The sequence below is a fragment of the Limulus polyphemus genome, unplaced genomic scaffold (assembly GCF_000517525.1).
Source record: "Limulus polyphemus unplaced genomic scaffold, Limulus_polyphemus-2.1.2 Scaffold1261, whole genome shotgun sequence".
In the NCBI taxonomy this organism is placed as follows: domain Eukaryota; kingdom Metazoa; phylum Arthropoda; class Merostomata; order Xiphosura; family Limulidae; genus Limulus; species Limulus polyphemus.
Genome location: NW_013666871.1, coordinates 21876 through 32356, shown reverse-complemented (window position 1 = coordinate 32356; position 10481 = coordinate 21876).

The window sequence follows — 10481 nt, the reverse complement described above, 5'->3', positions numbered from 1 at the left end:
CTGTGATGCTGGACAGGAATACCATAGTGGACGTTTTCAAAATGGTGATCTCACCACAAGAGGTATGGTCTACAAGAAAAAACATATCAATCCTTTTTCATAAAATTAGTTTATAAGGAACGTTCACATAAGAAACCATGTCAACCATTTACCAACGTGATTAGATCTTGGTTAATTATTTATCTCCAGAGACCACTGGTCAAACGTGAATGACCTGTATAGACCATACTTATTACAGTTAAGATAGTATTATTCCTATGCTATAACAAAATAATAGAGTTTTACTTTTTACATCTTAAAGGCCAAAGAAAATGTTATGAGATTTATTATTTGTTGTAAGACAATAGCTTTTTCACATGGTTCTTCCTTAAGTTACTGTCATAAAAACTATTTTCAAATATTCGGAAACTAATTGTCCGTCCTTTATATTGTACAAGAGCCTGATAGTGTTAAGTCTGCCTCGTCAACATATTACATTTTCCTTCAGCACTAAAGCAACTGAAGATTATGATATTTTATAAAATATAAATGAATGATAATACATCATATTAATAACATTGCTGTTACTACATGAATATGTAATTTCCATAAATATTATAACGTTTACAAATTCTCAATATCTATGCGAGAACAATTTAATTTTTACAGTGTTTGTCAGTGTTGTTATATATCAGGTGAAACATAATAGTCCTTGTTTTCATTATTTTCAAACATTCCATGACAACAGAACAGGTTGATTCTCAAGTAGAGATCGTTAACATGTATATGACTAATGAACAATGATCAGTAGTATAGTCTTACCGCCTAGAAAGTATACAAACATTTCATGCTAACTGGAGTGTCTTAGACATCTATGAGAGTTAATTTAATCTTAGCAGTCCAGTATACTATAATTCATACATGCTTCAGTTTGTGTTATTCCTAAATATTAAAGGTAATTGAGCTGTCAGTGGAATTTGCCCCTTGGATAAATTTGAAGAATACAACCCAAATCGTAAGATGGACGATACTGGTATTTCTTAACGTGTCTAAACAAATACACCCTGAAGAAGTTAAACTATGTATATATCTTGGTAAATTATATTTTTAAGCATAAGTAGTTTTAAACTAGAAATATGTGAGTTCTAGATCGAACACAGAAATTAGTAATTTAAAACAGAAACTTCCTAATGTACCTTCAAATCTTAAGAATGTCATGAATTTACGTTATGTATCATTATATAAAGTGGAAGAATAAGATAAATTAGTTTCTTATTGAGTGTGAAGTTCAGTGACATAAAAAATCCATTATTCATTGTTAGACTTACATGCAACTTATTTTGTTGGTAAAGTATATTCTGTAATGAAATACCTTGTATAGTAAGCGTTATGGATTTATAAAAAATCGTCTTTTTTGTAGACCATATCTTGTATCGTAAGAATGTCAAAATTGAAATATTTTGTCAAGAACTCTTTTATTGCTTAAGTCTTTTATGTAAATAGTATGTTAGTGTATCTAATTATTTTAGGTTTGTTAATATATGTTTCATAAGTGTGATAGTCGTTAAATCTGAAATTTCACTTTATTTTGTGACTAAATGTTTCAGTATATATGACAACAATCTTATTTTACTTACATACATTGATGATAGTATATCTATATGGAGACTTGTATCAGATGGTTAAACACATTTGTTAGAAACATGAATAATCAGTTCATGGAGTCTCATTGATTAGAAAATATACAAGAATTGTACACTAACAGTAATGACACATTGAGCATGACTCATTAACATTTGATAAGTATAACATCAAGAGCATACATGTAAAGTGAGAATCAATAGATTAGGTTTAATGACTTTTAACTACTGTGACATACAAAAGATGATCATCACTAGTTAAGTTAAAGTATGGTGAAAATTAAATTTATAATCTACTATGTTTGAACTTATGTAGAATATATAAGATTATGTAGAGTTTGAACAATTTATTTTCAATATTAAGTATAATGGAAATTTATGTATGGGATCTATATATATTGTAATGAATGTATACTCATAAATAGCAACTTATATTACATATTATATTTGACAAATTCAATTTTTGTTTTCATAAAATGTTCTTCTGCCATATTTACGTTGAATGCCCCTCTGTTCTTAGTAAAAGATCAACATCGGGTAAACTTTGATGTGTCAGACTAAATATCCAATAGGTTTAAAGTGTCCACACCATTTGATGATCGTACTTATAGACCTTTCTAGCGCTTGCATTTAATATTAATGACCCTCTGCTAGAAGTGGAAAGAACACCTGTATGCAGTAGTTCATTTAATGTTCAAAATGCAAATAGCTACAGAAAGGTAAGGATAATAGTTTTTTTTTACTATTCAAACATGAGATTATTTACGTTATTTAGAAATTTGATACAAATCCTTTTCAAGGCGAATAGACATAATGCAATATTTTAGTTACAGAAATGAATTATGAATAATGTTTTAGATATAAAGTATCAGAAAATGTAAAAAGTATGTCATTCAAATTAAATATAGAAGCAAGTCTTTAACTGATATGTTAAATGTGAACTAAATTGACAGTTAAAAACACGATTAGCTATGCTAACTGTCTTGTTCAATATTTATAAAAACAAAATATTATGTATGATAAAACTTTTCAGGGTGTATTTCACTTATAAAATCAAAAACTAAAGAAGTAATGAGTAAATGAAATGTTTTATATATGAAGTGACTGATAACTGTAAAATGAGCAATACTATATTATTTGTCTCGTTATGATAATATATATTAAAATAATTGTTTTACTCGTAGCTTGTTTAGGACATGTAATAAATCTAGATATTGATGATGTAATTACATGTTGAAACACCCTACGATGAGTTCATCGTCCTGTTTGAACTATCTGTTTATGGTAAAACCATCTGCCCTAGCAGTACTAACTTTAGTAACACAATATATCTGCCTATAGAAACATTGCCCATAGTAACACCCTCCGCCTATAGAAGCTCAGTAACACCATCCGTCTTTATATCATTTGGTAACAGCATCTGCCCCTCGCAATGCGCCCTATGGTGTCACTTAGTGGAATTAGGATATCACCCTTCCTTCAGATACCAGGAAATCAAAATCTTTTTCAATCACTTGTTGTGAACATGAAACAAATGTTTATAAAGAATTATTTTCCCATTGACATTACATACACCCATGCTGAAAAGATCAATACTACACATCGTGTTGTGTTAGGTGTGTTAACGAAAAATGTTACTTTAGTCATACCCTACTTAGGCGCTATTTTATACATGATTAAGAAGAAAACTGAGTCTATGTTAAAATAATTCTTCAATTCTAAAGGCTAACATCATTCATTGAATACTTCGCTAGTAATACACGCATTCACGTGCCAGAAGTGAAACCAAATACATATTTGATTAACCACTATAAGGTTCTGCGTCTAATCAAAGAACACTGTAATTCTAAAATTAACAGCGCTAGTAATTTTACCAACTACTGCCTAAACGTATGTGATGTGTTACATACCCCAAGGTTTTTACGCTGAGTTTCACCTTGGAATGTTAGAGTCTATTGCCATCATGCTCAGAAAACCAACTCTTAACTAGAAGATGAGTGCTTTACCACTACATCTTCAATTGTGATAACGTTAAGAAAAGAATAGAAAATAATCTCCTGTTGTATATTATAAAGTAATTCGTATTTAATAGTATTAGTAATTAAAGTTACTGGATCGAAGGGTCCAAAGTTCGAGGTGTGATGTTGCCCCACACTTTCCTTAGTGAACACATTATAAATGTGGAAGATTATCCCGTTATGTAATTAAAAAAAACTAGACAAAGCTTTTTGAGGCAATGTAATTGCTTTTAGCTGTATGCATATCCCCTGGTCAGTAGTTTATAATTAGGGGCATCTATAACTGAATCCTAAGCGAATCTGACCTGGTCGTTTTGCCCACGTGCACATAATATACTGTTCAGGTTTAAAATTTCAATTCCTGTTTACCTGATGTAATTTTCTTCAACCTGTGAAAAACAGATAAGGTCCTATTTGATGTGTAAATATATCTTTCTAAACTATTTGTGTTAGAAATGTTTATAAATTTGTGAATGTTGGATATAGGGTCCCAAATAAAATGATGATCACACAAAAATAAAATAATTCAAAAAATAAGTAAAATACTGAAATAACTCTACAACTAATAATTGCTGAAATTTTCTCTTTATTTCATATCTAGAATGAGTGATCCACCCAGCATTTTGTTTGTTTATATATACTTAAAAAGCAAAAATATATAATTACTCAATACGATATAATATATGAACTCCACTGGCAATAAGAAGCTTATAAAAAGTATGTAATTTAAAGATTAAAACTATATTCCGATGACTTGTTTGTCTTGCTCTAAGCATTATTGGATCGATATAACAACTTACGATCATATAATTCTAAGAAACATTTCTATCTAATGTTAAAAGGTTGATGTATTTCATAAAGTTTCAATGCCAGCTTTTCATTGAGCTTGATGTGGTTGACACGTAAACTTGAAATGTTTTAATAATATCTTATGTTAGAAGGTTGATGTATTTCATAAAGTTTCAAAGCCAGCTTTTCATTGAGCTTGGTGTGGTTGACACGTAAACTTGAAATGTTTTAATAATATCTTATGTTAGAAGGTTGATGTATTTCATAAAGTTTCAAAGCCAGCTTTTCATTGAGCTTGGTGTGGTTGACACGTAAACTTGAAATGTTTTAGTAATATCTTATTTGTAGTCTGTGTTATCGGAGAGCTTTAAGAACTACATTATTTGTATACAAGGAGGTTTCATGTTTTCAATTCGATTAACAGATATACCGTTAAACGTTATGCCTATTTTTAATTTTACCTAATATTTTGTAAATATATTTTTATAAGTTCGTTAAGTAAACCCTGGAAGATGCATGACTGTTATTTTTCCAAAAATATAATAGTCGCGTCTTCTTTATCATATTGAAAAACAAAAATATTTCTTTGATAAAAATTTAATCGTTTATTATTAAGCACAAAGCTACACAAAGGTTTATCTGTTCTCTGCCCACCACGAGTATCGAAACCCAGTTTCTAGAGGTATAAATCCGCAGACATACCGCTGTGCCATTGGGGGGCATCTTCGATATACTAACCAGTCGACAATCAGAATTATTCAAGAAGACACACATCTTATAGGTAGTTGATTTGTTTTAGTTGCTCTTCCATAACATCCCCTCGTTGTTTCAGTGGTAAGTTTATGGACTTACAACAGTAAAATCCGGAGTTCGATTTCCTGCGGTGGACATAGTGTGGTTTTGCAATGAGAAAACAAGAATCTCCCCCATCCTGTTAATATACTACAACATCCATACGTACATAACATATTATATTGTATCGAAAAAAATCAGTGTAACTATATTTTTCTTTTCTGGATTGGTCTACTAATATTACAAGAACCCTTGAACTCTGTTACTTTTAACATTTTCCTAGGTTTCTAGTGAATCTGGAGGTGGTAAAGAATCCATGGAAATAGACTTCGAGTTGTTAGTAATAATGCTTATCTATTTATATTATATTATTTGTCAAACTTCTCATTAACCCTTGTTTCGATTGCCGTGAACACTTTGAAGTATTACGTGTAGGTAAAGTTTTACTGTGATTTGTGACTTTACGCACACCCTACACCATTACATCTTTATCTTAAATTGTCACAAGCATCGTTTCTAATATGCAGTTACTTATCAAAGAAAACGAGTGGAATTGTTTAACACTAATCACTCTACTGAAACTCTTTCTTGATTCGTTTCAATTTGTCGTCGTCATGGGTTTCTAGATTGAAACGCATAATAGTTTAGGCACAGATGTTTAACAAAACTTATGTTTTAACTGTTACCAGCATGTTGTCGTTTTTTGTATCCTATTTAGTCATATTTCCTTTGTTTAAAGCAATTATTTTCAGTAGAATCCAATCAGATAATTACACTCCAAAGAAGTGTACAGTAAACGTTTGAATTTGGTGAGCACGGTGTACCATCATAAAATAATCATATACACTCACAAATTATGATCTTATTTCAAATAATTAGTTATACAGACTGTTGAACAATACGAGATTTTTGTATTGTTAGATCGCAAATAATACGATTAAAAGGGGGTAATAATATAAGCATACGGCATAAGCAAATTTTAAGAAACGATTCAACACTAGACAATGCAATGAAACGTAAGGTTTCTTTGTTATTCGATGACGAGGAACCCACTTTGAGACTAATGATGGTTGGAAACGGCTTGAATGGGTAATGAAGAAAAACTTTAATATTCAAGCCGTCTCCAACCATTGTAAGTAAGGTTTCTTTCGTTTGAAATGTAGCGCCATCTTTTGGGAAGTATTATGAATACATATCTGATAAAAATGCTGTTACTTATAACCAATAACACCCACTCTGTATTTAGGTTGTTTGTTTCTTTCTATCTTACAGTTAAATACGGCTTTTTGACACACGTGATTAGAAATCCGTAATGAGTTAATTAAGTAATCTACTAGTTATTAAAGAGAAGAAAATGAGATAAACAAATATTGTTTTCTGTACTTTATAGAAACGCATACATTATCGAGTAAATGATATAAAATAAGAATCACACGCGTCACTGCTGTAGAGCCACATTCGTAACACGCTGTGGAGTTACTCGCGTCACTACTGTGGAGTCACACGCGTCACTGCTGTGGATGAATAAAAAACAAATAGAACATAAAAAGAAAATACTAATATATACTAAAAACTAACTTTCATGCAATGCTTGAGAAGACTAAAACAAACATTAATGTTAAATTTAATCTAATTTCCTATACAACCAATAGAATCGTCACATGTTCATATACAAACAATAGGAAGGATGACAATCATCATATATTTAGAAATACAAAGACTGGAACAGAGAATCTTGTTATACATTAGATGATCGAGTTAAGGTTGTTGTAACACGAAAAAGTACAATAAAAAACATCACAAATTTTGAAATTGTGGTCCCAAAAAGGATTTTTATAAGTTACACAAAAATAATTTTATTAAATTAAAATATTTTTGTACAACAAATATAACTTAATAATTTTATGATACATATCGCAGAAAGTTTTAAGACTCAATCTTTATATAAATATAATGTTCATTGCTTTTCAATTTATTAGAAATGACGAAGTAAATGCTTTCTTCTTTTTTCTTAAACAAGTCATTATAAAATTGCAGACCAAAATAATACACTTAAAGCTTGGTTTGCCGGTTAGTCATATGAGTAAGTTTGTTATGTAATCCAGTATTGATGTTGCTAAAAAAAAATCTCGTCCTGAGGATGGGAAGACTAAGCCTATAATAGGACACATTGAAACAGGTAGTGTAATCGAACCGGACAACATTTTAGAAATTTGATATTGTATTGTAGTTATGTCAGAACTGGTTGAACATGGGTAAAGAGATAGATGAAATTATGCTCTTCATACAAATAGAGCATTGAAAAATTCTGTAAATGTTCTAAACACGTCAAACATCAAATCAAGTATAAACCGAAGCTTTCACTGAAAGTAACTTATAATATGTTAACGTGATCTTTACACGTATAGTGCTTGAATTATCTATTTGTGTTTTAATGAAACATATTTATTACTACCTGGAGTACTGGAGACGGAAGTTGTGTAAATTCATGATTAATGAAAGGTTATCTTAGGACATGAAAAGTTGCTTCCCTTATATGTAATTGTAAAAAACGCCCATAAAAACTACAAACCACATAATGTGAAACTGCAACTTTGCATGTATCTCTGTATGGACCTTACAAACTTTCATGCCAGACCACTACCTCACCTCCTGTGGATGGATCTTCACCAAATTAAAAAACGCTCATAAAAACTGCAAAACGCAAAATACATAACTGAGAATTTGTATGTATACCCGCATGGACCTAATGAACTTCCATACCAACTTGGGTGAAGATCAATCCACATCCTGCGAAGTAGTTATATGGACATACAACAGAGAGTACTATTATATTTATATAGATTTATAAATGCTTAGTAAATGCTATAAATCACAAAGCAAACTACATTGGTAATTCTTAGAAAACAAGAAAGAAAGCAAAAGAGAATGCGTTATAATATGTCGACCCCAGTATATATTCAGAACCAATGAAGCCTTTCTCCCAATACCAGAGTTCTTCAGGCCGGCTGAGATACGAAAGATTAGTGGTGTAGGCGCTATAAATATATATACATATAATAAATGTGCATAGACAACTGTTATGGTATGAGCCAGATTAAAATTAATGTAATAGTTTTAATAAAATACAATAGACAAATATTTTACACTAATACACACACACACCTTTTACAAATTTTAATCTATTCTTGAGATTTTTACTTTTGGCATGCACAAATAACAGATCAAAGTCTACACTTTTCTTCAGATTTATTACGTCATTTATTCCAACACACACAAAAATAATTGAAAGAGTTGTTAAATACACCATTTCGACACAGAAAAATAATTTAAAACGTATCTATGGAAATACTGGTGAATCTAGGTGAATATTTTAAATTCTTACTGATGTGGCCCATCAAATAATATAATTACATATACTCCACCGAAAAACATTTAAATAAATAATGGAATATCATTTCGAGGTTAATCATTAGCTCTTTCTAAGCTTTCAAGATATTTAAGATCAAAGAATAATTTACAATACTATTTTTCTAATTTACATTTGGATTGAATAATAGAACGTTGCTAATTGACTTATTAATTTATGCATCTTAACAGAGTAGATTTAAAATTAACGTTGAAATGTTGAAATAATTGTATGAAACGTGCATCATATCATTTAGGGAATTCACTTCTTCATGTGGTCAATTAGATAGCAGCAATAGAACTTATGAGCCTTTGAAAATAATGTAAAAATAGTAGGATTTGCTAAAAACAGATGACACTTTGTGTTCTTTTATATAGCCTTTCGAGACAAATTCAAAGAAAATTTCAAAATGATGCCCGAAAGAAAATTCTTACACCCGTCACAGATTGAAAACGATTTTTTTTGTTACTACTCATGTGGATGTCAGTTTTACGCATGTAGTTTTTGTTTGTTTCTTTTCTTTCCTCTTTGGATTAGTTACTGTGGCTGTCACTCGAAACACGTTTCAATCGCATGCTTTCTTGCATTCTCTAAAGATTTGAACTCTACATTAGCTTGAGTATATACACATTTTATCAGTTGGAATAATGTTTTTATGAGTACCATAGATAATCAAGTTTATTTGAATAATATTTTGACCAACGACATGTGCTACACACTGAAATAACGATAATTCTTAGGTTGTTTCACATAATAAGACAGCACATGATAATGAAAAACTAAGCAAAGAAATTGAGACAAAGCTGATAGAGACTCCTTTTTTGTCAAGAGATTTCTAGCTTTTGTAACTGATCTTTATTTGAAATACAAAAGTAGTTTGTCAATATGGATGTTTACTCTCCCGGATTACTCTCATATATCTTAAGAATAAAGCATAGCGTATTAATGTGTAGTTTCTAATCCTAATTTAGAATCAGTACATTCAATTTGCAATAGATTCAATGCTCCAGTTATGAGTTACATAATTCTTTTTTTTTTTTGCACGTTTGCCTTTCGAAGTTTTCCAAATGACGAACGCCAAAAAAAGAGAATGTAATTAAATATAAATGTATATGAGAGCTAAAAACGTTATGTAAATATTATGTGTATTTCAGTGTCACTCTTATTACAGTGATTCCTATATTTTTCTGAGATCTTTTTATCTTGCATTCCTCCTTGTATCATTTATAGAAGTAGTATTTGCAAGAAAATAATATATAAACGATTCTTGAAAAATTGAATCACCAAAACTTGCAAGTAAAAAAACAAAAAAACACTTTCTTTGAGGGATTTTTTGAGTACAAGTCAGTAATTTGGAATTTTGATAAAAGTACAAATTATTGGTTTCGTTTTGTCAAAGGGGTTTCAGGTTTTTTTACAGTACATTGAAGTTTCAATGTGACAGGTAGTAACAACTGATTCCACTGTGAAGCCCAATACGTCAACACGAATGACTCTACATTTGGGAGAACAATTAGTTTCTAGAGGTAGCTATGTTCAACTCATCGAAATGTTCTACCTTTTTTCTGTTACTAATATGAGCCAATAGTCGTTTATGAAACCACAAACTATATCAAAACGAGATTTGTTCATTATTCAATCATTGTTTTTATTCTTCTTATTTATAAGATGCATGCAACTTATTCCTAATCTTGTTGAAATAATAACAATGCCTATTTGAGATAGTAATAGGCCATCTTTATATTGGTATAAAGCTATTATCATCGTAATAAAAATCAATATAGACATTATTTACAGTAGTAATAGGGCTAACGTAGAATTGACTTTATGCAGGATACCATATATAATTATATA